Source organism: Oncorhynchus kisutch, linkage group LG8, assembly GCF_002021735.2.
Source record: "Oncorhynchus kisutch isolate 150728-3 linkage group LG8, Okis_V2, whole genome shotgun sequence".
Taxonomy (NCBI): domain Eukaryota; kingdom Metazoa; phylum Chordata; class Actinopteri; order Salmoniformes; family Salmonidae; genus Oncorhynchus; species Oncorhynchus kisutch.
Window position 1 is genome coordinate 55,790,164 of NC_034181.2, and position 27,682 is coordinate 55,817,845.

The following is a 27,682-nucleotide window of genomic DNA, read 5'->3' on the forward strand; positions in this document are numbered from 1 at the left end:
GCAACCATAGGCCTACAGCATGGTGGCATTACTGGCCTTATGGGGATCTGTCATCGGAAACAGAGAATAGCTAAATGTTACATGTTCTCAATTTAAAATGATACCAGCAGACAGTGTATCTGAGGCAAACCATATACCAGATGTTGCACATGGCTTTTAAGTGCTGACATATAAATATGTTTAGTGCAAATCCAACCCTTGTAATTTAGGAAGAAAAAAAGGCTTTGAGGTTTGAGGGAGATAGACAGTACATGGTTGCTCTATGTAGTCCTATCACTGACCCTGGATTAACTTGATACCTGGCTCACAGCTAACCTTTGAGGTCAATAACATTATTATTATTTTTATTTTTTTAATGGATTTCTAATCGTGACCGAAATTGAACTAGCTAGTAGCTAACGGTACAAGGTTAGCTGACGTTTCTCAAAATGAACCTCATTGTGGCTAGCTACTTCCTGTCCCTCATGCTAGCCTGCACAGCCAAATATCACTCCAGAAACATATTATTATTCATATATTATTAATATATTATTGATGTGGCCATCATCGTAGACCATTTCCCACGTGCTGCAGCCTTAGCTCATCTCGAAATAAAGTAGAAATGCTGTGAAAACCAGCGCGCTTCAAACATTCTAAAATGTTTTGTCACCAGTGCTTGTATTGTAGACATCTTTAGTCCTCACAGCACTCATCTGGTGAGAACCTTTGGAGCTCTGCCCAAGCAAGGCATTTGAGTGGTTTGACGTGGTTCGACCCCTCTTCAGCTCATTTCTGCCATGGAATGTGTTTTCGGGAAGCCTGGTTAGCGACGAGGCTACACTGGTTATCGTCTCGAGAAATCCATGTAGCTCTAAGATTTTCTGAGGACATTGTTGTGGACTAACACATTTTAGAAATGGTCTTGTCAAGAATATCTTTCAAATGATGAGATAAGAGTAAAAGAAAATTGTCAAGAGCGGTTTATACAGAATATTTCTGGTTATTGGGAAGCCTTCAAGGCAACTGGGTGACAGACGTAAGAAAGCTTGGAACGTTCTAAAAGACCCTGGGTGACACTGTCTGTTTCCAAATTTGGAAAAACTAGGATGAGTCACAGAATGCCTATGGCAGCAATAAGCATTTTTAGGGAAACATCTTATTCCGAATTGAATTCATTAAGTCCTTATTTATTGTAATTGCCATATGCGTCTTTGGATTTGGAATCCTGCCAAACACTATATATCAACATCTATAGGAGAGAAAATAACGCAAAACATGTTCTTGCATAAGGACATAACCAGTAAATGATGAGGTGACATATGAATACCACTCACAGATCACGTTGTTGCAATACCTTCGAGTCACTCTCGCAGTCGTTTTTTATTTCATATATTATTTTTTTCTTTATTCAACATTGCACATACTCCGTTTGATCACGTCTCATATTGCTGCCTACAAAAATGATATTAATGTAGAAAATCAAAAAGTCTGAAGATTTAACAAAAAAATATATAAGTAGGAAATGAACGAGCTCCAAAGGGAGTACACAGACAGGAAGTAACCGCAAGAAAAGAATACAAACATCTCATATTAGGATGCACTTTTCAAAAACAAAGCATCATGCAGAAGAAAAGCAAGGCTGACCAAAACATGGGCACTTTATCACATTTGGACTGTAAAAATATTATACACTTCCTTAAATACACTTCAACGGAGTTGTTTTAATATCAAGTTCCATTTTGATTTCACTCCCTTTAATGACCCTCCAGTGTTCATGAAAATGAATGGTTCAAATACACACACATACGCGGACTGCATTAACATTGAGTTACATTTTAACAGAAGAATAACCCATGCCATTTCCATGTGGATGTTCACGGTAAACGTACTTAGTGATGGTACAATGATTCCATGGCTGAAACATATTACAGTAACAAACACACACACACATCCTAAATACGCCCACACATACACATAACATGCACACACATGCATACTGACGTAACACACACACTTTCACACTCACCACATACGCATGCCGCTACTGTGAGTTATCTATCCGGCTGCCTAGTCAATTTGCCCCTACCTATATGTACAACACACTACCTCAATTACATCGTACCTCTGCACATCGACTCGGTACTGGTACTCCCTGTATATATCCCTGTTACTTTTACTTTTGATTTTGATTTGTTATTCACTGTGTATTAATTCCTCGTGTCACTATTTAAATGTCGTATTACATTTTTTAAAAATCTTTAACTCGGCGTTGTTGGAAATGAACCCGCGTGTAAGCGTTTCACTCTTAGCCTACACCTGTTGACTATGAAGCGTGTGCACAAAAAATATATTTATATATACTATGGACCCTTAGCAGCTCCCACGTCTATACCTAAGAAGGCACTACTTTCAAATGTATAAACATGTCTTTGTAATGATTTTGAAGTGAGGAACTTGATTTGATTTGTATGCATTTGTCATACTTGGGGCTGTATGTATCAAGTGCGTCAGAGAAGGAGTGCTGATAAAGGATCAGTTTTGCCTTTTATATTACCATGAATAAGATAACCTGGACAGCGGAACTGATCCTAGATCAGCACTCTGAGACACTTTATGTGAGTACGGGCCCAGGTTAGTGTTCAAAGACAGACCAGGTAGTTGTACATTTTTTGGACCTTTTCACTGTAACTAGTCACACCTTGAAGCAGGCCTCATATCTATACTAAGGATACACATAGATACTGTAGACAGGGCTAAGCCCCATCTTTGATATTACGGCATTGTAAAAATAATTTTCTTTGACTTTGTCTTTTCAGTTCAGTCCAATCACAATTAGGCCATTACCATAATATGTTACCATAATGTGGTCAAATATCATTGTTGGGTACTCAGGCTATACCAATTACTTATAATGTTTTTTGGATTTTTTAAATATTCTCATCATTATGCAAAGTGCTTTAGGCCGGAACATAACACTGACTGATATTTTCAAAAGAAGCCACCACTTCGGAGTTGTACTACGCATTGGGTAGTTAACTAGGAAGAAGGTCAGCTTTGCTAACAGTATACAGTATCTAACAGTATACAGTATCTAACAGTATACAGTATCTAACAGTATAGCAACATCGTAATATACTGAAAAAACTTGATTTTGAAAGATACATCTTTCTCTTTGTTTTCCCTTAAGTTACTGCTTATTCAACTACAATTTGGGAATCCAGAGTAGTTTAGCTTAACTATGGCAAGACACAGCAACTCTTTGCCAGGCACACTAAATTATACCATTAATTGCTGAGGGATTTAGATTTAAACTTATACACTTATTGATAGACATCAATTTTCAGAATGTGCATGCGCTTTGTGTTTGCTTCAAAATGTAGAACAATGGGACTATGGGATCAGGGAATAGACAGCGCTTACTCTTTCTGCGATCAAGGGTAAATAGCCCAATGATGCTTAAGAATTTGATAACCAAGTCAATTTTAGCAGACGCTAGCATGGTAAGTTTGATAAGGTTTTCTGACTATTGAGGAAAATCTTGACTACAGCCCTCTAACTATTTTGTAATAGAGGGATATATCATAACCAATAAAAATAGACACATATTGGTAGAGTGGTGGTGTGTGTGTGTGTGTGGGGGGGGGGAGTGATCTATGTCTTTTCAGACAGTACAATGAAATATGTTAGTTTTCTTTTTCTGGAAGAGAATATAGAAATGCAGTACATTGCAGTACATTGCCTATGCAAATAATACAGTATAAAATATTAGGTTCCACCCCTTTCAGTAACATAAAAAAAAGAAAGAACTCTGTGTAGTTGATGCTCTAAAGCACAGTCATCATGGGCCGACCTCACAATAATAGACAGTACGCCCAGGAGCGAGCATTACTAAGTTCTTGGCTGTTGACTGAATGTAAGAAGGATGGGGATAAACATAAGATGGCATTTATGTTTTAAAAAAGCAAACACTTGATTTGTCTGACAACGCTGCAACAAGCAAGCAGTGCATACAAATCTGTGTCTTTGAAAGCAGGCCTAAAGAGAGTGGGCGGATTTTCTACGAGCAGTTATATGAGAACAGCACAAAAAAAAGAAGAAATAGCCCATTTGTCAAAAAAAACTCAAATTGAAGTGGAAAATCATGGATCTTGTTGGAGCAGCATCCACAACATGTTCAATGTTCATGTAAATAAAAATGGAACATGACTTCTGAAGATCTGAACATTGTTAACAGTCAAACTAAATAGAATTGTCTCGAATGTCATGATTTGCGACACATCGTAGGACACGTAAATATAAACATCAGCATATGTACATATATGTTCTATTCAATGTGTATCTATTTTCATGACATCTCCAGAGGAAGTGTCCACCACGTACAATAAAATCAGGGTTTAAACTTTGGTTAAGTAATATAGTCAAGGCTAGGTTTAAAAAAATATATATAACACACTTCCATGTTACTTTGCATACAGTTAACTTCAAATGGATCGAGGTTTGCGTCAACAAAGCAGCTGATCAATTCTATCACTAACATAATACAATTTGCATCGTAGGGAAAACCCTTTGTGTCACTTCGGTAGATCATTCTGTGTGTGTGTGTGTGTGTGTGTGTGTGTGTGTGTGTGTGTGTGTGTGTGTGTGTGTGTGTGTGTGTGTGTGTGTGTGTGTGTGTGTGTGTGTGTGTGTGTGTGTGTGTGTGTGTGTGTGTGTGTGTGTGTGTGTGCGCGCGTGTGTGTGTGCGTGCGTGCGTGCGTGCGTGCGTGAGCGAGTGCGTGCGTACGTGTGTGCGTACATGACATCTTTTGTGTTTGAGAGTGTGTGACCAGATGCTTACAGTATGTGAAAAATAGAGGAGAAAAATAATCAGATATGTTTCATGTATATTGAGTCATTTTGTCTCATTTTTGAATCCCTACTCCTTTCTGAATTGTAATATGGTTGTCATAACATGATGTTGTGAATTGAAAGACATTGTAGCTGGTAGCTGAGCGAGCAGCTCCGCCTCAAGCCAGCCTTATTTTGGTTGACAATACGAAACGAGATAAAAATAGATTGACTCATTCTGCTGGCTGCAAGTAAGCAGAGAGCAACTCCACCATTTGGTTATCAATGACACCTACAAAGCAGACCCAACTAAAACATTGTCGACATTACAACCAAACAATTTTTCTCTATCTTATTAAAATATTCACATCTCTTCCTTACAAGACACTGTTTCACACATAAAGAAAAACATATTTGAACTCGGATAAGTCTCTAGTTTCATCACTTCATATATAGGTATATATGTAATAATTAAGGCAATCATTTGGGACATGACTTACTCATTTCCCTGCCTCCAGGTTTACTAGGAAAGATTTTCGTTCCTTGTGCACTCCGTATAGTCTCCCAATGTCTAATTTGTCCATTCAAACTTCCGATGTCCGATCGCTGGGTTCACTCTTGTAGTAGATCTGTGGTTATCGATGTCCGTTGTCTCACCCCAGATGACCAGTCATAATATTTGCTCTTTCTCTGACAATTCCAAGAGTACCAGCCAGCACATCCTCTCCTAAGCCATCAACTGACAGCACTGTAACAAAAGATAAACAGGACATGAATACCAGGTTATCATTCCAGGTTATCTTCAAATGCCAGGTTATCGTCCCAAGTTATTGTTCAAGGTTTTCTACAGATACCAGGTTATCGGGGACCATTCCAGGTTATTTATGAATAGCGGGTTATCATTCAAAGTTATCTACAAATACCAGGTTATCAAAGACCATTCCAGGGTATCTATAAATACCAGGTTATCGTTCCAGTTATCTATAAAGACCAAGTTATCATTAAGGTTATCATGACAGGTTATTTATGGGTATCAGGTTATCATTACAGGGTATCTAATGCCAGGTTATCATTCCATGTTATCTACAAATACCAGCTTATCATTCCAGGTTATCAATACAGCATGTACAATATCTATCAGGTTAGCAGGTGGTGTCAGCGTTTATGAACATGAAACCATTCCCGTATTAGAATCTCATGGGTACCAATACACTGCAGTCTCTTCTTTATTAAGGTCCAGTGGACTATCTACAGCATACCACAACAGATAACAATCGCCCTAGCTCAGCCATTAAGTCTGAGTTATTGGGTCCCTGACACGCTTTTTGCACGCAGTTCAGCTCGGGGCCAAACACCTCGTGTAGTTCCAAAACATTAACCTGGACTGCCAGTGCTAGGGGTGGGAACTGGAGGCCAACATGGAGGGGTGTGTCGTGTAGTTCCAAAACATTAACCTGGACTGCCAGTGCTAGGGGTGGGAACTGGAGGCCAACATGGAGAGGTGTGTCGTGTAGTTCCAAAACATTAACCTGGACTGCCAGTGCTAGGGGTGGGAACTGGAGGCCAACATGGAGGGGTGTGTCGTGTAGTTCCAAAACATTAACCTGGACTGCCAGTGCTAGGGGTGGGAACTGGAGGCCAACATGGAGGGGTGTGTCGTGGCATCCTGCCGCCGTCAGTTCCACTACTGGTGAACCTCATGCTCCCTCTGAGGCTCGGGCCTCATTGGGAAAATAAACCCAGATTTAAACATTTGTGATCGATGAAATGTTTTAAAGGTATTTATTATTGGCCAGAGCATATTGTGAACATGGACACGTCTCGTAATATCTATATATGAGACATTGAATGAATTCCATAGCTTTTCTCGTCCTTTTCTGTGTAATGTAAATGTACCTAATTTCATGTGTATTTATTTAATAGTAAAGACATTCTCAATTCAAGACAGCCCTCTTCTTTGAATGAAATAGCTGGTGTTTCAGTATATCAGCAATTGCAGGATTCCCAGATTTCTCACACCGTCTAGGCCTAGACCCAGACGTTCTGTGTTAACTCCAAGCTATGTCAGAGACGAGGCAACTACAACTGTCTTACTCAGTGGTTGTGTTGTGAACGGTCAGGTTCAAGGAGAGTCATGTCTGTCCTTAGGTTGCTCTCCGAAATAACTGAATTAGCATTGCATTTATGTGACATGTCCGGCTGTCTCATTTTACAACACTGAAGCCAGAACAACTAAGTAGAAATAGGCTCCCATATTGACACGTACAGACAATACATGAAACTCCTTCACATACTCCTGCTGCATTTTGTTGAATTCAGGTGTCAACAATCAACATTCGTTAGCTTTTAATAAGTGAAACATACAGTAAGCTATAGAGAGTGTTGTGGAGAGTTTCTTCTGATGACTTTACGGCTATTTTATGATTACTTTATGGCACTTTATGGCACAGAGTGCAGTTTAAAAAAGTTTGGGGTCACAGAAATGTCCTAATTTTGTAAAAGAAAAGCACATATTTTGTCCATTAAAATAACATCAAATTGGTCAGAAATACAGTGTCGACATTGTTAATGTTGTAAATGGCTGTTGTAGCTGGAAACGGCAGATTTTTTATGGAATATCTACATAGGCGTACTGAGGCCCATTATAAACCATCACTCCTGTGTTCCAATGGCACATTGTGTTAGCTAATCCAAGTTGATAATTTTAAAAGGCTAATTGATCATCAGAAAACCCTTTTGCAATTATGTTAGCACAGCTGAAAACTGTGCTGATTAAAGAAGCAAAAAAATAGTTGAGACTGGTTGAGTATCTGGAGTATCAGCATTTGTGGGTTCGATTACAGGCTCAAAATGGCCAGAAACAAAGTACTTTCTTCTGAAACTCGTCAGTCTATTCTTGTTCTGAGAAATTAAGGGTATTCCATGCACGAAATTGCCAAGAAACTGAAGATCTGGTACAACGCTGTGTACTACTCCCTTCATAGAACAGCGCAAACTGGCTCTAGGAGTAGAACATAGAACGTAGGAACATAGAACGTAGGAACATATGAGTAGCAAAAGGGCTAGCTTTTCACAGGTTGCACACTAGCTAGTGTAAATTATACAATGGATTATACAGTATCTCCCCTGTCTATACCTAAGAAGGCACAACTTTCAAATGTATACAATGGTTAAACATGCCATTATAATGATTTTCATGAGTTTTATGAGTGTATTCACTATTTTTTATGTGTCTCAAATCTTCAATACTGCCACAGGAGTTAGCGTAAATTAAAAGTGGAAATCCCAGTCTCAATTGAGCTAATTGTGCGTCCACAATGCTATCATACAGCTACTGTATCCCCTGCCATGATATACCATCATTGTTGATGACAACACTTAAAACTATTCCCCTGAATAGGTTGAGGAGAGGGAACGTAAACCTCTGACATTACAGACTACTTTGTATTTTTCTCTGTGTTCCTTAAGTGTTGTATGTGACAAACCGATGCTGGCACTAACGCCGCACTCAATGAGCTGCATATAGCCTAAAGCACTCAAGAAAATGCACATCCAGAGGCGACGCCTCTCGTGGCCGGTGATTTTAATGCATGGAAACTAACATTTGTTTTACCAGTATGTCATCTGTGCAACTAGAGGCGACAAAACTCTAGATCACCTTTACTCCACACACACAGAAAAGCATACAAGGCTCTCCCTCCCTTTGGCAAATCTGACCATAACTCTATCCTCCTGTTTCCTGCATGCAAGTAAAATCTCAAAAAGGAAGTACCAGTGACGTGCTCAATACAGAAGTGGTACGATGAAGCGGATGCTAAGCAACAGGACGGTTTCGCTAGCACAGACTGGAATATGTTCCGGGATTCATCCGATAGCATTTTAGGAGTTTACAACATCAGTCACCTGCTTCATTAATGCTTCATTAAGTGTATCAACGATGTAGTCCCCATAGTGACAGTATGTACATATCCCAACAAGAAGCCATGGATTACAGGCAACATCCACACTGAGCTAAAAGCTAGAGCTGCCACTTTCAAGGTGTGGGACACTAATCCGGACGCTTATAAAATATCCTGCTACACCCTCCGACGAACCATCAAACAGGCCAGCTTCTACCCCCAAGCCATCAATTCGGGACCAAGATCGTTTTCAACTACAATGGCTCTGAAGCTCGACGGATGTGGCAGGGCTTGCAAATTACCACGGATTACAAATAGAAACCCAGCTGCGAGCTGTCCATTGACGCAAGCCTACAAACGAGCTAAAAGGATTCTATGCTCGCTTCAAGGCTAGCAACACTGAATCATGCATGAGGACACCAGCTGTTCCAGACGAATGTGTGAACACCCTTTCCATAGCCGATGTAAGAAAGATCTTTAAAAAGGTTAACATTCACACGGTCAGACGGGTTACCAAAACGCGTACTCAGAGCATGTGCTGGCCAGCTGGCTAGTGTCTTCAGTTACATTCTCAAACTCTCCCTGAGCCAGTCTGTAATACCTACATGTTTCAAGCAGACCACCATAGTCCCTGTGCCCAAGAACACCAAGGTAACCTGTCTAAATGACTATCGCAGTGTAGCACTCACATCTGTAGCCATGAAATGCTTTGAAAGGCTGATAACGGCTCACATCAACACCAACATCCCAGACACCCTGGACCCACTCCAGTTCACATACTGCCCCAACAGATCCAACGATAATACAATCTCTGTTGCACTCCACACTGCCCTTTCCCACCTGGACAAAAGGAACACCGACATGAGAATGCTGTTCATTGACTACATCTCAGCGTTCAACACCATAGCGCCCTCCAAGCTCACCACTAAGTTGCCTCCCTCTGCAATTGGATCCTGGACTTCCTGACGGGTTGAGCCCAGATGGTGAGGGTAGGCAACAACACATCCGCCATGCTGACCCTCAACACGGGGGCCCTTCAGGGGTGCGTGCTTAGTCCTCTCCTATACTCCCTGTTCACTCACAACTCCATGGCCGCGCACGACTCCAACACCATCATTAAGTTTGCAAAGGACACGACTGTGGTAAGTCTGATCACCGACGACGATGAGACAGGGAGGACGTCAGAGACCTGGTGGATAGGGGCAAGCATGCCCATATCCACATCGACGGGCTGTAGTGGAGCAGGTTGAGAGCTTCAAATTCCTTGGCATTCGCATCACTAAGAAATTATCATGGTCCACACACACCAACACAATTGTGAAGAAGGCACAACCATGCCTTTTCCCCCTCAGGAGGCTGAAAATATTTGGCATGGGCCCTCAGATCCTTAAAATGTTCTTTGGCTGCACCTTTGAGAGCATTTGGACTGTTGTTGTGGCAACTGCCTGGAATCCGACCGCAAGGCGCTACAGACGGTAGTGCGGACAGCACAGTACATCACTGGGGCCGAGCTCCCTGCCATCCGAGCTCCCTGCACCAATACAACAAGTCTGGAACCAACAGGACCCTGAACAGCTTCTACCTCCAAGCCATATAATTACTAAATAGTCCGGGTAGCTAACGGTTAACTCTTTAACTATCTGCATGGACCCTTTTTGGACTAACTATTTTGGCTCATCATATGCGCTACTGTTACTGTTTATTATCTCTGGCCTAAATACTTTTTTGCCCCACTGTATCTACCTCAATTACCTCGTACCCCTGCACATCGACTTTACCTCGTACCCTTGACAATCGACTCGGTACTGGTACCCTGTGTATATAGCCAAGTTATCATTACTCATTGTGTATTTATTCCTCGTGTTAACATTTGTCTATTTTTCTCTCTCTCTGCATTGTTGGGTAGGGCCTGTAAGTAAGCATTTCACTTACAAAGCATCTGATAAATACAATTTGATTTGATTTGAAACATATATAATAAATGATGATCAAATATGCCAATAAATGTGGGGAGCAACATATAATATCTCTGACTGGACTTCCCCTTTAAGGGTTTCCTTTACATTTTGTTGAAAAGGAACTCTTTATTTGCAGTAACTACAGGACTGAAGGAGACTAACGATGGAAATGCAGGTCTAAAATACCTATCGTCAGTCCCTTTACTCTGACAGAGATTGATATGAATATTTTGCCAAGGGCACAAGGTCAAACAGGAGCCTATTAGCATGCAAAGAGAGGTGGATCGGTATGCTCAACGACTTCAGAACCAAAGCTGATGCCATAAATATATCCTTAAGCACAATACCACAAATTCCACTTTGGTAACAGTTTACTTAAAACCTGCAGGTTATTTGTTTTGTGTTTTCTTTTTGATTTTTCACTTTATTTATTCTTGTTTTTTTTTATTCTGATGATTCTCCCCTGTGTACTGCTTGTCTGTACTGCTTCTACGTTGCCTTATACTTTATACAGGATAATAGCTCACAAAAGAATATGCTGTTATCATGAGCATGAATGACCCCACTTAAATCTATTATAATCATCTCATAATAAACCACATTAAATACCAGCCTGGTATAGGAGTTCTAACTTCAAATATGAGACATTTTAAACCCTTGGCATGTGTTTTATGATGCAAGCTAACTTCCAAACATAGCTTTCCAAGGAACGATGTAACCGCAGTAACACTGTAGCAGCTCCTTTTTAAATTGCTGTGGAAAAGGCCATGCTTGGGCTCTCTTCGAGCTGCAGCACTATCACACAAACTGCTCCAAATAACAATAACAAAAAAGGAAAAAAGTATTTCCTGGCCAGAGGAAAATCAAATAATAGCTTAAAAGAATGTTTTCCCTGTGACATTTTATTCACAACATTACTTCCTACTTTCGGGAATCTGCAACACCAACAACATTCTTCTCCGATGTTGCACCTGAGTTGAAAGCGTGATGAATGTTGATTGTTTGTCAAGGTCCTTTGCTGTTGTTCTGGGATTAATTTGCACTTTTCGCACCGAGGTACGTTCATCTCTAGGAGACAGAACGCGTCTCCTTCCTGAGCAGTATGATGGCTGTGTGGTCCCATGGTGTTTATACTTGCATACTATTGTTTTTACAGATGAACGTGGTACCTTCAGGCATTTGGAAATTGCTCCCAAGGATGAACCAGACTTGTGGAGGTCCACAATGTTTTTCTGAGGTCTTGGCTAATTTATTTTGATTTCCCTATGATGTCAAGCAAAGAGGCACTGAATTTGAAGGTAGGCCTTGAAATACATCCACAGGTAAACTTCCAATTGACTCAAATGATGTCAATTAGCCTATCAGAAGCTTCTAAAGCCATGACATAATTTTCTGGAATTTTCCAAGCTGTTCAAAGGCACAGTCAACTTAGTGTATGCAAACTTCTGACCCATTGGACTTGTGATACAGTGAATTATAAGTGAAGTAATCTGTCTGTAAACAATTGTTGGAAAAATTACCTGTGTCATGCAAAAAGTAGATGTCTTTACCGACTTGCCAAAACTATAGTTTGTTACAAGAAATTTGCGGAGTGGTTGAAAAATGAGTTTTAATGACTCCAACCTCTGACTTCAACTGTAGTAATGTACCTGATCTATCCTACTCAGCTCCAGCGCTGAGGTCTGTGTGTGCCAAGAAGGGCGCAGTGACATCCAGACGATAGAACCTCCAAAAGGTGTGATGGGAAGCCCAACTAGCCGCCAAACAAATCTCAGAGACCCCTGAACAGTGTCCATGACGTAGCAATTTCTCTAGTGGAAAGCGCCTTGACACCCAGGGGAGACTGCAGTCCCTGACAACTGTAGGCCTTGGTGATAGCCTCCACTACCCAGGGGGAAAGGCGTTGTTTGGACAAAGCCCTACCCGAGCAGGTTTGGTAAAGCTAACTAACAGTTGGTCACACCCCCGGAATGGCCTCATCCTGTCCATGTCGATGTGCAGGGTTTACAGTGGACACAATGTGTACAGGCGCCGCTGCTCTGGGGAAGAGAATGGCAGCGGATAGAAGGGAAAGAGATTAATGGCTTGACTACTACATATCATTTAGGGCACATTGTAACCTTGGAGTAGTTGGGGGCAAACTGAGCGCGCAAAGGATGAACTGAGAACACATGAAGGTTGCAAACGTGAAAATTGAAAAAAAGGGTGGGCTCCTTAAGAGGTTGATGCACCGTCTCCAGGGGTTGAAAACCAGCGGCAAGTGGCTTGGAGACCGGACGGATACCTTCATAAAACAACGAACCAGGGGGTGAGTCCTGGGGGGTGGGGGTCAGGCCCACGGGAGGAAAGGCTATTGGCGCAGCGGTCTAAGGCACTGCATCTCAGTGCTAGAGGCGTCACTACAGACCCTGATTCGATCCTGGGCTGTATCACAACCGGTCGTGATTGGGAGTCCCGGGTTAGGGTTTGGCCGTCATTGTAAATAATAATTTGTTCTTAACTGACTTGCCTAGTTAAATAAAGGTTAAATACATTTTTAAAACATTTAAAAAACAGAGTACAGAAGCACTGTAGAGGAGCGTAGTGATCTCTCATCGCGAAGAACAAGCGACAGTGTGCATTGTCTTGCGATGCCTACAGATTGACGGCAGAGCTCTGCCGTAACGTCCCCACACCTCCTCGACAACTTCAGGATGAAGTCGCCACTCACCTAGTAGGAGGTTTCCCTTTCCATGGACCTTGCGCTACATTTAAGGACACCTGGACCCAGCTGGGCGCAATGTGCACATCTAGCGTGGTCCACAAAAGCTGCCATAGTGTTGTCCATACCGAAGCAGGCAGCACATAACTGATGGGAATCAGAATGGGCCATGTAACTGCTGAAATTGCCAGGACAAGCCTTGCGTTGCTTTCTCTCCCCCTTCCCTGATGACTTGGTCGTTAAACCTGTTGACATCTCGTTTCGACCGGTGGGGGAGCGATGGATACCACAAGCTGCTATTCAACAGGTAAGTTGGACGAGGTAACATTAGCTGGAAGTCAGTTAAGGAGAAAAAGAGAGCTTTATTCACCAGGGGAGTGGAAAATAAAGTCATTCTATATACTTTCAGGTTAGTGAAAGTAGCTCTAAGAGTGATGCTACCTAATTAGCTGGCTATAACCACCACCATAGGTAGCTAGCCAAGCCAACGCGTGATAATACCATGTGCCGACTGTGTTTAAACCAAGTAACTTGAGGTAAAATGCACTGCTAGGCTTATCTTTTACAAGGGAATCAAAAGGGGGATGGTGATTCAATGGTGGGGTAACAACTTTGAAGAAACAGCCCCGCTCCTGTTAGCCAAACAAAACGAATGTCGGCTTAACACCAAAGGTTGCTACCTTTGACATGTTTGGTGCCGTTCGCTATCTATCTAGATAGGACACTCAACCGTTCAGCTAGCTAACTCTGAACGGTGGGAACCAACCCAATTTGAGCATCACTATTTCTATATAGCCTACAATTTCTCGTTCTGAACTTCTCATGCGAGTGGGACGGGTGTGGCTTCGTGACAATAATCACAAGAGCAGCTGCTCGCAGATTTAACAGCTCCAACATAGTTATACCTTTGACACCGCCAATGCATCAAATTAATCAACAATAATCCTTGGGGCCATACTTGCGAACATTAGAAATAGTTGAAGTTTAAACCTTTTATCCGTCTCAAAATGCGCATCAGCCAATTAAAGTCATTGACGTAGTTGCATGTGTGATCACACACAAGGAAATATGCACATTTTCCCACCAGTGGTGTGTTTACAACAAACTGACTTGTTGCGGATAAAAAAAACTGTGCGTGATGACGTGGTGCACACAAAATGTACTTTTTCTCTTAAGTTTTAATGTCCCAAATGAAACTTCAATGTATTTATGTTGCATTTTGAACTCTACCGTTAGTTTTGTCACAAACTGTTGCGTTTAACAGCCAATGTGCCTACTCTGGTCTTGTCACGTGTGCTCTAGCCAACAGCTGGCAGATACAGTGTGGGTAGACTGTGCGGATAAACTAGTGTACATGATGAGATTATTATGGATAAAAGCGAGAATATTTGTATTTGTCAAACGGCAGTCAAGCATCGATCATCATGTCACCAGAATAAACTGCATGCTTTCCTGAGTCGTAGTGGGAAAATCACACACCAAGTTTACCTCGATATGATGGTTATCGTTTCCACCGCCATTTATTGCATGATTCATTTTATTGACACATAAAGATCCCACCTTGTCGAATGAACAAAATTATCTGTTTGCATTTATAAATATGTAACGAAATGTTCTGTTTCCATCACAGTTGTCATAATTTTTTTAAATAAATCATGTATAGTAACCCTAGGTGTAAAATTGTAAATAATGGCTCCTTCTCAGAAAATTTTAAACTGTCAAGAGGAGTAAAACAAGGTTGTCCACAATTGGCAGATCTATTTATTATGGCCATCGTAATGTTAGCTTTTAAGATCCAACAATAATATCAAGGGATTAGAAATACAGGGCTTAAAAACAAAAGTGTCATTGTATGCTGATGAATCATGTTTTCTTTTAGATCCACAATTTGGATCCCTCCACAGCCTCATAGACGATCTAGACCATTTTTCTAACCTCTCTGGATTACAACCAAATTATCAAATTGTATTTGTCACATGCGCCGTGTAGACAGGTGTAGACCTTATAATGAAATGCTTGCTTACTTATACAAGCCCTTAACCGACAATGCAGTTTTAAGAAAAATACCTAAAAAAAAAAAAAAAAAGTAACAAGTATGACTAGGGTGGCTAGTCTTAATTGTTAGGGCCTTCCTCTACTGCCTGGTATAGAGGTCCTGGATGGCAGGAAGCTTGGCCCCAGTGATGTACTGGGGGAGCCGTACACACTACCCTCTGTAGTGCCTTGCGGTTGGAGGCCGAGCGATTGCCATACCAGGCAGTGATGCAACTCCTTTGTCTTGATCCCGTTGAGGGAGAGGTTGTTGTCCTTGCATCACATGGTCCTCCCTATAGGCTGTCTCATCGTTGTCAGTGATCAGGCCTACCACTGATGTGTCATCTGCAAACTTAATGATGGTGTTGGAGTCGTGCCTGGCCGTGCAGTCATGAGTGAACAGGGAGTACAGGATGGCCTTGTAAATGTTGACCTGCTTTACTCACATCGGCTGCGGAGAGCGTGATCACACAGTCGTCCGGAACAGCTGATGCTCTCATGCATGTTTCAGTGTTACTTGCCTCGAAGCGAGCATAGAAGTAATTTAGCTCGTCTGGTATAGTAGGCTTGTGTCACTGAGCAGCTCTTGGCTGTGCTTACCTTTGTAGTCTGTAATAGTTTGCAAGCCCTGCCACATCCGACGAGCGTCGGAACAAGTGTAGTACGATTCGATCTAAGGCCTGTATTGACGCTTTGCCTGTTTGTTGGTTTGTCGGAGGGAATAGCGGGATTTCTTATAAGCTTCCGGGTTAGAGTCCCACTCCTTGAAAGAGGCAGCTCTACCGTTTAGCTCAGCACGGATGTTGCCTGTAATCCATGGCTTCTGGTTGGGGTATGTACGTACAGTCACTGTGGGGACGACATCATCGATGCACTTATTGATGAAGCCAGTGACTGATGTGGTGTACTCGTCAATGCCATCAGAAGAATCCCGGAACATATTCCAGTCTGTGCTAGCAAAACAGTCCTGTAGCTTAGCATCTACTTCATTTGACCACTTCTTTCACTGGTGCTTCCTGCTTTAATTTTGCATGTAAGCAGGAATCAGGAGGATATAATTATGGTCAGATTGCCAAATGGAGGGCAAGGGAGAGCTTTGTACATGTCTATGTGTGTGGAGTAAAGGTGGTCTAGAGTTTTTCCCTCTGGTTGCACATTTAACGTGCTGGTAGAAATGAGGTAAAAAGGATGAAAGTTTCCCTATATTAAAGTCCCAGGCCACTAGGAGCGCCGCCTCTGGATGAGTGTTTCCCTGTTTGCTTATGGCGGTATATAGCTCATTGAGTGCAGTCTTAGTGCCAGCATCGGTTTGTGGTGGTAAATAGACAGCTACAAATAACTCTCTAGGTAGATAGTGTGGAGAAAAAATGTCAGTCTCTCGATGTGCAAAACTGATAGAGACATACCCCAAGCGACTTACAGCTGTAATCGCAGCAAAAGGTGGCGCTACAAAGTATTAACTTAAGGGGGCTGAATACTTTTGCACGCCCAATTTCAGTTTTTGATTTGTTAAAAAAGTTTGAAATATCCAATAAATGTCGTTCCACTTCATGATTGTGTTCCAGTTGTTGTTGATTCTTCACAAAAAAATACAGTTTTATATCTTTATGTTTGAAGCCTGAAATGTGGCAAAAGGTCGCAAAGTTCAAGGGGGCCGAATACTTTCACAAGGCACTGTATATGTATCACATCCGGCGCACAATTGGCCGGGGTAAGCCATCATTGTAAGTAAGAATTTGTTCTTAAGAGACTTGCCTAGTTAATAAAGGTTATATTAAAAAAAATATATATACAGTATATGTTCCCAAAAATATATGGGGGATTGGAAATTATGCAGACACGTACATTGATGGAAGCTACAATTGATCTGCAATATTAAAGCTGATCTTCGCCCTAAAAAAATGTAAGAATAATAATTCTCAACAGCCGCACTCAGATTCTTTGAAATAGATTTCTATTGATGTTCAAATGGGGTGCATTTCAAGTGGCTACAGACCGATATGGAGAGGATTGAAAACCTGAACTAATGGAGAGGATACTGGCTGTCATGAAGGGCTTCAAGACAATCAAGAGACTATAATGGAACGCTATGTACTGTAGTATGGAGAGAATTCAAACAGACAGCTTTAGAGACCCAACAGACACACGTAGCTCGGGGGGGGGGGCAGCCTTCGCTTCCTGCACACTGACACTAATCCAAAGGCTGGGGGATTCTTGCCTCATTCCCCTGCAGGCACTGCTCTCAGATCAGTCCTGACATTCACAGTCACACAAAGCAGACTATAAATATGCAGGCCACACACGCACATACAAATAATCAACATTCGGTTCACCATTCTCAAGCTCGTTTTAAGCCCACAGCCACCAATTGTCAGCTGAAAAAAAATCATACGTCGTTTTGCTACGATTCATCTATGTAGATTTATCAGCAATGTACTGTTTGCTGGCACGGTTGAGTGCCCACACAGACACTGTTGTTTCTTTTTCTCATTGGCTGTGCTGTGCTGGTCAGCTGTGCTGGCCAAGGCAGCCCATGCAAGCAAGCGTGGCTTATGTGACGGTTGTGCGCCTCAAGTTGATTCAAAGCGACAAAGGGGGGCTCCACTCAGAAAGCACATGTGCAATGCACTGTGAGTCATATTACACCACGACAGAACATCACAGCAAATTAAAGGCATGGCGCTGGCAGGGTTGGCGGCGGTCAGAAGACATCATTAATGCAAAGACGCCCTCGTCCCCTCTAAAAAGAGCTCCGTGCACATGGATGGCAGGACTGGCAAGAGCAGATCCACGAAATACAGTGTTTATGGGTGAATTCACTACAAGCTGACTGAAGGAGCTGATACATCCGCAACTCAAATCACTTCAGTCCCACTATTGCTTTTTTTTCTTGGGACATTGCTGTGAGGATGAAGAACCTATGTTTAGACCCTATTCTACTGGCTTACAAGTGGAAAGCAAGCCTGGCTACAGTTGTGACAGGTTGCTAGGCAGTGCGAAACGTCTCCAAATGCACTGTGTTTATGGGATGTCGGGAGATCATCGCTGGTATAATAGAAGTCCATAGCAAATATATACCGAAGATATTGAAATCATCACAAATAATGACAGCTATACACAGTTATACATGTGCAATTTTACCGTGATTTTGTTGTCCACAGACAACTTTTTAAAGGACCAGGGCATCATTACTGCCACAGAATGAGAGGTTCAACCATGAATAACTAATCATTATTTGTGCACCAGCATGTCTAACTTGTAAGCTTAGGAAGGATATACTACTATAAAGGGCCATATTTATAAAGTGTTGACAACCAAGTACAAAGTTTACACCGATTTGCTGGGGTTGGGGTTAAAACACCTCCCTAAAAAATAGAAACAAAACATCCAAATGTGAGGATAAAAGATGCACTAGCAGGACAACCCTGCATCGTGTGAAACCACAGCCGAAATGGTAAAGTCCAGCTAGCATGTCTGATTTTTCAAGCCTCTACATCCAAAAGCAGGAACGGTAACATGTCTGTGACTCCCTAGCAGAGGAGAAATGCCAGAGCGGTTGATTTATAGCCTGACTTCCCACATAATAAATCACACAGATGCATCTGAAACAAAAATGATATCAGCTGTCATCTCTACCCAGACTTCCATCCCTCCTCTCCGAAGGAATTCATCCGAATGACCTTCATCCATATGAGAATGATAAAGCCATTTGTTTCCAATGGATTGCAGCTCATGCAAATGCTCTGTCCGTGAATGCCGTTGTTTATGTGTGTGTGTGTGTGTGTGTGTGTGTGTGTGTGTGTGTGTGTGTGTGTGTGTGTGTGTGTGTGTGTGTGTGTGTGTGTGTGTGTGTGTGTGTGTGTGTGTGTGTGTGTGTGTGTGTGTGTCAGTAGGTCCCTGGTTTTATCCCAGTCACGGTCAGGCAGCAAACCCCCAATATGCTACACTGGTGTCAGAAGTGTGATGGATGGCCGTGGTCAGGTATTTTACATGAATGTTTTATAACTAATTTGTCCATGACCTTACTGTAGTCGCAAGACTTCACACGAGTGGCATGATCGTTATTCCTTTTCCAGTCCTCTTCATTACCACAACTCTGTCTGCCTATTGGATCATATTACTCTCTGGACACAGCTTTCTTTGTAACGCCATTGGCCACAAGTGCCTTTCCTGACTGCACGGCACTGCTGAAGCTCCTTTACCATAACACCTTTTTTATTTTATTTATTTATTTATTTTACCTTTATTTAACCAGGTAGGCAAGTTGAGAACAAGTTCTCATTTACAATTGCGACCTGGCCAAGATAAAGCAAAGCAGTTCGACAGATAAAACGACACAGAGTTACACATGGAGTAAAAACAAACATACAGTCAATAATGCAGTATAAACAAGTCTATATACAATGTGAGCAAATGAGGTGAGAAGGGAGGTAAAGGCAAAAAAGGCCATGATGGCAAAGTAAATACAATATAGCAAGTAAAATACTGGAATGGTAGTTTTGCAATGGAAGAATGTGCAAAGTAGAAATAAAAATAATGGGGTTCAAAGGAGCAAAATAAATAAATAAATAAAAATTAAATACAGTTGGGAAAGAGGTAGTTGTTTGGGCTAAATTATAGGTGGGCTATGTACAGGTGCAGTAATCTGTGAGCTGCTCTGACAGTTGGTGCTTAAAGCTAGTGAGGGAGATAAGTGTTTCCAGTTTCAGAGATTTTTGTAGTTCGTTCCAGTCATCGGCAGCAGAGAACTGGAAGGAGAGGCGGCCAAAGAAAGAATTGGTTTTGGGGGTGACTAGAGAGATATACCTGCTGGAGCGTGTGCTACAGGTGGGAGATGCTATGGTGACCAGCGAGCTGAGATAAGGGGGGACTTTACCTAGCAGGGTCTTGTAGATGACATGGAGCCAGTGGGTTTGGCGACGAGTATGAAGCGAGGGCCAGCCAACGAGAGCGTACAGGTCACAATGGTGGGTAGTATATGGGGCTTTGGTGATAAAACGGATTGCACTGTGATAGACTGCATCCAATTTGTTGAGTAGGGTATTGGAGGCTATTTTGTAAATGACATCGCCAAAGTCGAGGATTGGTAGGATGGTCAGTTTTACAAGGGTATGTTTGGCAGCATGAGTGAAGGATGCTTTGTTGCGAAATAGGAAGCCAATTCTAGATTTAACTTTGGATTGGAGATGTTTGATATTTGATGTTTGATAACACCTGAGAACAACTTAGTCCTCTTTCCTTGCCACAATTGCCTAACACAGAAGGCCAATGCAATTAACAACCTTTTGAGTTAGTGATGCCAGTTGGTCACACTGTACATTAAGCATAACTTACAGTAAATAAAGCATGGATGTCTCTTCAAGAGACGTATGGATGACCCACCTACACACATTAAGTAAATCGTCTGGGTTCAAGCAAGAAACTCATAAGGCATGACACACATAAATAAAGTCAAATGCAAATTAAAAGTGCTTTGTACACTCCATTTGGCACGAATAGTGAAAAATCCCATCACATAATTATCTTGGGCCAGGAATCCAGAAAGCCAGGGAACGCTGCCCAGGCTTCTGGATCTGACTGAAACATTTGGACTTCATTAATGAGAGGGAGAAGGTGGATGTGGGGTGGGGGGGGGGGGGGGGGGGGGCTGAGAATGCGAACAGCTGAGAAAAACACAAACAGTTGATTTGCTCCCTTTCTTGTCTTATTCCATTTGATTAGCTAGTTTGGGTTAAATGCAAAATGGACTGGGAGCGGGTGAGCGTGACTAGCCAGTGTGACTGATTACGCGATGACCGTTCACACAGGAACTTTCATGAATTTTCTGTGTGAAGGATATGGTCTCACCTAACCCTTCCCTCAATAGTAGCCCTTTGTAACAACCAAATGTTTTCACTGTAACACCCTAGAACTTCCTGGAAGTGATCCTGTTCGTTAGAACCACAGGTCTCCAGTGGCTATCCTACTTCCAAGGAACCAATCGGAGCAGCATTACTTGATTGATGGGCGGTAAGGAAAGTCGATAAAGGAGTGAACGGAGACGTCTTGAAAACCAATACAAATGTCAACGTGGGTGATAACAGTATTCATGATATCCCAATTAGGAGCTAAAAAATGTACAGACAGCGATGTGTAAGTAGGAGGTCAATAGGTGTTGGCAGTGCCATGTTCAGGAGCTTTGGGATAGTTAGAATAGGAGAGCGCTATCATCCAGAGTGCAAAACACACTACACTGATATACTGTGTCCCTAGGCCTGGGGAATACAGTTATTATTCCACTGTTATTACACCGTTCCTCTAACCTTCCAATTCACAAAAGTTGTGGGGGATACATGTCCAAAACAAACACAAAGAAACGCAGGTACACACCCAAACAAGAACAAACACACACTTCCTCTGCGTCCATAACGGTGTGAAATGTTGTTGCGCCACATTTGGAAGGATAGCAAAGTGCCACATTTTAACACGTGGCGTTGCAACTGGGAAAGTGTGATGAATAATGCAACCCCACACTGAGAGTTAAACCACGCTCCCCAGTCAGAGGACAGAACCCACTTAAGGGCACACAGCATGTAGCACATCAAAAAGGACCAGAAAAGTGATATGACGAGTTTCCCCGCTTATTGCTGACTTGCAGTTGGATTTCAGACTCCAACCCACAGGTGCTGTAAATGCCAGATGGAGTCTCAAAAATAAATCTCTCGTATTTTAAGCGTTGTAGTCTGCCAGTGGTTTGTTTAGGGGAAAACGGCACTGTGTACTTCCCTGACACATATTTTCCAAACAGAGAGTGAGAGTTGGAAAAACACTCTCAAACACTTAAAAATACACATATACAGACGAGCATACACACACACAAACACACACACTTTACTCAGACACACTATACATCAGAACATTTCAGTCATGGTTGCTATGACAATGCTTTCATTTACCACAAACATTCTCATCTGCAGCTTATCGTGGCCCCCGGCACCCTTGGGAAAAGTGTTTTTAACTTTATGCCTGGGAAAGCAACAGTGGAAAAGCATAAGCCTCAACTGATTGATCAACTCTGACTTCCCAATCTGGGTTCCAAAGCTACACCGGAGAGCCTGGTATACAGTTAAACCTTTCAGATGTTAATATTCCCAACTATTTCAATACGAAATTTGGAAAATTACATAATAATCAATGATGAAAGTATGAAAATGTAATTTTCTTGGCATATATACTGAGAGAAAACCAGAACTCTCATTGAATTGAATAGGAGCTCTTACATTGAATTACAGATCTTTATCCTCCTCTTTTGAACTTAAATTAAGACAAAGGCCATCTCGTGCCACAAGGTTCTCTCTGTTCTCTGTCATGACACCTCTTGGTGTGTCTATACAGAATAAAGATAGCTGGCAATGCAACAACAAATGGCATCAAGACAGGTTATTTTCTAAATACAAAATCTCTCCCCAGTACAGCAGGAAATGCTATCAGCTATTTATAGCCTCAAACGTGCAATTTTTGAGCCGGCACTCAAGGGAGGGCACAAAACCCCAATTAACTCACTGGAAACTCACCAAGGCAAACAGTGAGATTACTAATGATAAGGCAAACGCTGGAATATTTTATTTTATCTCACAAGGCTGCCAAAATCCCCGCAGATGTGCTGTACAACAAAGGTATTTGGCCATACTACTTTTATCTCCTAAACAATAGCAGTAACCAACAAATGCTCGTTGTTTAGTAGACTAAGCGTAATAGGCTGCGGGGAGGAAATTTGACCATTTTTAAGTGGATAATGTGGAGAATGGAGAATCCTTTGGTGACCTAGAGTAGGATAATTGTTAATGAACAGCACTTTAGCCACTTTGTTCAGGATATTGCACATTTGATCATTTCTTTACAGCTCAGTAATGTTGTTAAATGTAGATGTTCTGGAACTTTTGGAACATTGAAAGAGTAGGTCTAATTCTACGTAGGACATAGATTAAGCTTAGTTCTGGACAAAAAAAATCTGTGTCCAGGAAACCAACCCAAAGAGTACTCTGTGCATCTTCAGTATTTCTTGACTTGCAGTGAAAAGTACAGTAGACTGGCTATGTGATCAGTTAATCGATGTCAAATGGTTTGAACGTATTGATAAAACCATGAACATCAATACACTTCAACTAACTGCAGTACAACCAGCTTCCAAGTATACAATAAAAAAAAAACTGCTACGTTATCTGGAATTAAGGATTGAAGATCCCTTTTTATAAAGCGACAATAAAGAAGAAAGCAATAATACTTTTGCCTCACATCATTTCTAGATAAATGTAATTGCTGTATAATCATTTACACTAGAGATCCATCTTCAATCATTATCTTTCCACCTGCAGGTGCAGCAGAGTTGTTTTTTCAAGTATGGGTAAAAAAAAGGATTACGGGAAGAAAATGAATAAACCATTTGTTATTTATAAAAATGGAGAGGGAATTTTCCATCACTGCCGAGAGGTGTTTTAACGTGCCAGCTGACGAAAGAACAGAAACCCATGACTGTATAAAAACCCAGATTTGGCTTGAGGGAGAAAAGGACTCACTGTTTGAGAAGTAAAACAAAATCCTAAAAGAGAACTCTGTTGTTTCCTGCGTAATCCACCGAAAAAAAAGTGAAAGCCCTCCCAAAAGAATTCTGTGGATCTGGTCCAAATCAAATGAAGAGACATACAAAGCCCTTCAGCACTGACTGTTACTTTTAAAGAGAAGTAGCATGTTTTTTTTTGCCAGGGGGCATATCTGCAAGTCTCCATCAAAACCTCTGTGAGGAATCCAAAAACCAATGATATTTGACCATTCAAGGGCTTACTAGTACATTTGTGTAACATGAGTTTTTATCAAATCAAAGACAAGGATAATAGTAAAGCAAAGGTTCCCACGACGGATCCTTAGGAAAATATATCCCAAACATTTATGGTCGGGGGTAACGACATGTCTATGTTATCAGACGAAGCCATGAGGGACTCACGAAGTGAATAAATCGTTCAATTATGGATGTTATGACGTCAGCAATATAAAGTAAACAACAGCATTCTCCACCCCTCAGCAGTATTTCTGTAAATACGTATCTCGGTTGGTTTAAAAACAGCTCCCTTTGACTCTGTACTAGACCAATTACAACCATGAGTTTCAACTTTTTCTTGAAAACGGCCAATTGATTTTTGGTAACACTACATTTAAGCATACTTTATAAAGGGTTTATAATGGGATTATAAGTATCTTATGGACTGTTCATTATTCATCTATAGATAATAATAAGCAGGTATAACTAATATTATTCTCACAATTTGTCAATCACAATTTCAATGAACGAATATAGCTATTTATTATAAACCACCAATAAACGTATAATACATAGTCTATAAACCACTTTACAAACCCTTTGCAAAGCATACCTTCATGATGTAAAGTGTTACCTGGTTTGAATCATTTTACTTTGAGAAAATATGATTCTGCTTGCTTCCCTTGACCTAACCATATAGTTGAAAAAAAAAACGTGGCATGTCAAGCACTATAAAAATAAGGGTACTCTTTCATTTATCAGAATGTTCATCATTTTTACTGAACAGCAACTCCCATGCACTTTATGCGGGGGATCTTGGTCTTTGTAGTCCTCCGGGCTGCCTTCTGAGTCATCAACAGTGAGTGGAGGCCCCTGTAGGCTGGCTCCTTGTATACAGCACACATGCACCGATACACCCAGGGCCCTGGAGAGCTAGCATTAATCACTCCATGTAAAAGCTTCCAGTCACTCCAAAGCAGGAGAGCACAGAGAGGGAGTGGGAGACTGGGTCTTCATTTCTACTGGGTCTTCATTTCTGGCAGCCATTTTGGCTCCACCTGGACTAGAGATGCCACTGCTTTGATTTTGGGAATGCAGGCTTACGTTTACATAAGCTGATCGATACAGAGGGAGGCTCTGATCACGTATCACGGCTCATCCAGGGTTGATTGTTTCAACGTCCATTGGGGGTGGCCTTGATTAGTCACGAGTGAAGAATTAGTGTGCTCGATTACATATATCCCCGACTAGGAACATGATCACGTTGCTCATTACATTTCATTATATATGGTATCCAATGCACAATGTGTGCTTTTAATCGAATTGTAAACCATGATTTTACTTAGGATCGAATCATGGAAAAACAAATGAATTAAGTGGTTTACCTTCTTCACATATTTTGTCATTTCGTGGTTGGATTACACAAATAACCTTGTTGCATTATCTATAGGCCTTCGTGATATCAACTACTATTCAAAACTCCATCTACTTTACCTTTTTGCCTTGTTACTTGACCAGATTGTTCAACCCTGCGCAATCAATCTTGCATTTGAACACTACATGAGTAGTTCACACTGTACAGCTCCATATGATGTTGTTCGTTAGGTATTTACGACAACCAGCGAAACTCCGCTTACTCATTCATTGCTTATCTCAGCGCTCCGTTCAAGACTCCCACAGCTGATGACACATCTGGAGCCACTAAAGTTTACCAGCAGGCCACTAGCCTTCCAGTCACCAGCCCGTGTCGTCGGGAAGAAAAAGTTTCACGGTTGAGCAGCTGTTGCGTTGGATTAAATCTTGAGCTTGATAATACACTACCACTGCATCTCTGCAGGGCCTTCGCTTGCACCCCGAGGGACAACCAAGTCTGAGTAAGACTCCATGTGACATCTCTGGGAAGTGCTTACCTGTCCAGCGGTGTGCCAGGATTTAATTTCCGCCTGCCCCAGTTTACATGTGTGACTCCAAACTTCAGTCAATTCTGTGGACTATATACACACTTCCGAGCTCCGCTCATTAAGACTACAAAGACTCACAACGACAAAGACTCGTAGTCTACAAAGACTTGGTAGCATTTTACGTCACCTTACCATAAATCATGCTTTTTCATTAGTCTGTAATAAGAGTGTAACTACTGTCATTATACTGTAACATCACACGACAACCGTTATCGCTATACGTGTGAGTCAGGAAACCCTGGAACCCTACACTAAAGCATATGTGTGACTAGCACAATTATCTACACATCTAGAATGAGGTAACATAATCGACTCCTGTGCGCATTGTCAGATGAATTCAGCTCATTGGAAAGATCCGCCGTGAGATTTTGTGTTGTTAACAAAGACTTGGGTTGTTATCTTTCAATGGAGGCATACTATGTGACTTCAACATTGAAACCTCAAGTGGGGTAGTTCCATTTACACAGAGGTTAGTCTCCTAAAGCTCCCACGTGTACATTAGTCAATCTCTTCTGCAATTGAGAACTACAGTAGGATTGTTTCCATACAGATTAGCCTTTCAGTTTCCATGCGCACGCAATATTTGTGTAACTTGGAATTGCAATGCAATACGACATAGCATCGTCTATAAATATGTCAGACGGAGGCCCAGACATACTACACATGTCCAAAGAGTTCTCTGTAGCTCAACTGGTTGAGCATGATGCTTGCAACACCAGGATCGTGGACTTGATTCCTGGTACCATCCGTACGTAAAAGGCCCCTCGGATTTCTTCACATTTTATTGTGTTACAAAGTGCGATTAAAATAGATTTTTTTGGTTAAAAAAAATGTCAACAATACACAGAAAATACTATGTAAAGTCAAAGTGTTAGAAAAATGCAAAAAAAATCAATAATTTAGATTCTTAAAAAAGTCAATAACTAAAAATGGTTCAAAATAGTGCATAAGTATTCAGCCCCTTTGTTTAGGCAAGCCTGAATTCGTTCAGGAGTCAAATTTGGCTTAACAAATCATATAAAAGTTACATGGACTCACTGTGTGAAATAATATGGGTTGACATGATTTTTAAATGACTAACCCTTCCTCACATACATACATACAACATCTGTAAGGTCCCTCAGTCAAGTATTGCATTTCAAGCACAGATTCAACTACAAAGAACAGGGAGGTTTTCGAAAGCCTCGTAAAAAAAGGGCAGGTATTGGTAGATAATTAACAATAACAAATCAGATAATGAATATATTTTTAAGCATGGTCAAGTTAAAAGTTATGTTGTGGATTATACTGTATATTAAACCAACCAAACACCTCAAAGATACAGTCATCATTCTGAACTGAGCTGTAGGACAGGAATGAAACTTGTCAGGGATGTTGCCATGAGGCCATTTGTGATTTTAAAACAGCTACAGAGTTCAATGGCTGTGATGGGAGAGGACTGAGGATGGATCAACAGAGAGAAAAGAAGAACACAAAAATACCAAATAAATAAATGTACATACAAAATATGTATCTTCTTTGCAACAAGG

General features: G+C 41.4%; 1 protein-coding gene across 1 annotated transcript in view; it reads right to left on the reverse strand.

The window, feature by feature from the left end:
- Positions 1-1,330: 1,330 nt before the first annotated feature.
- The window catches only part of LOC109895034 (potassium voltage-gated channel subfamily A member 1), a 34,107-nt gene continuing 7,755 nt past the window's right edge, over positions 1,331-27,682 (reverse strand). The window contains exon 2 of the mRNA XM_020488690.2: positions 1,331-5,554. The gene's annotated coding sequence lies outside the window, so the exon portion shown is untranslated. The remainder of the gene's footprint in view (positions 5,555-27,682) is intronic.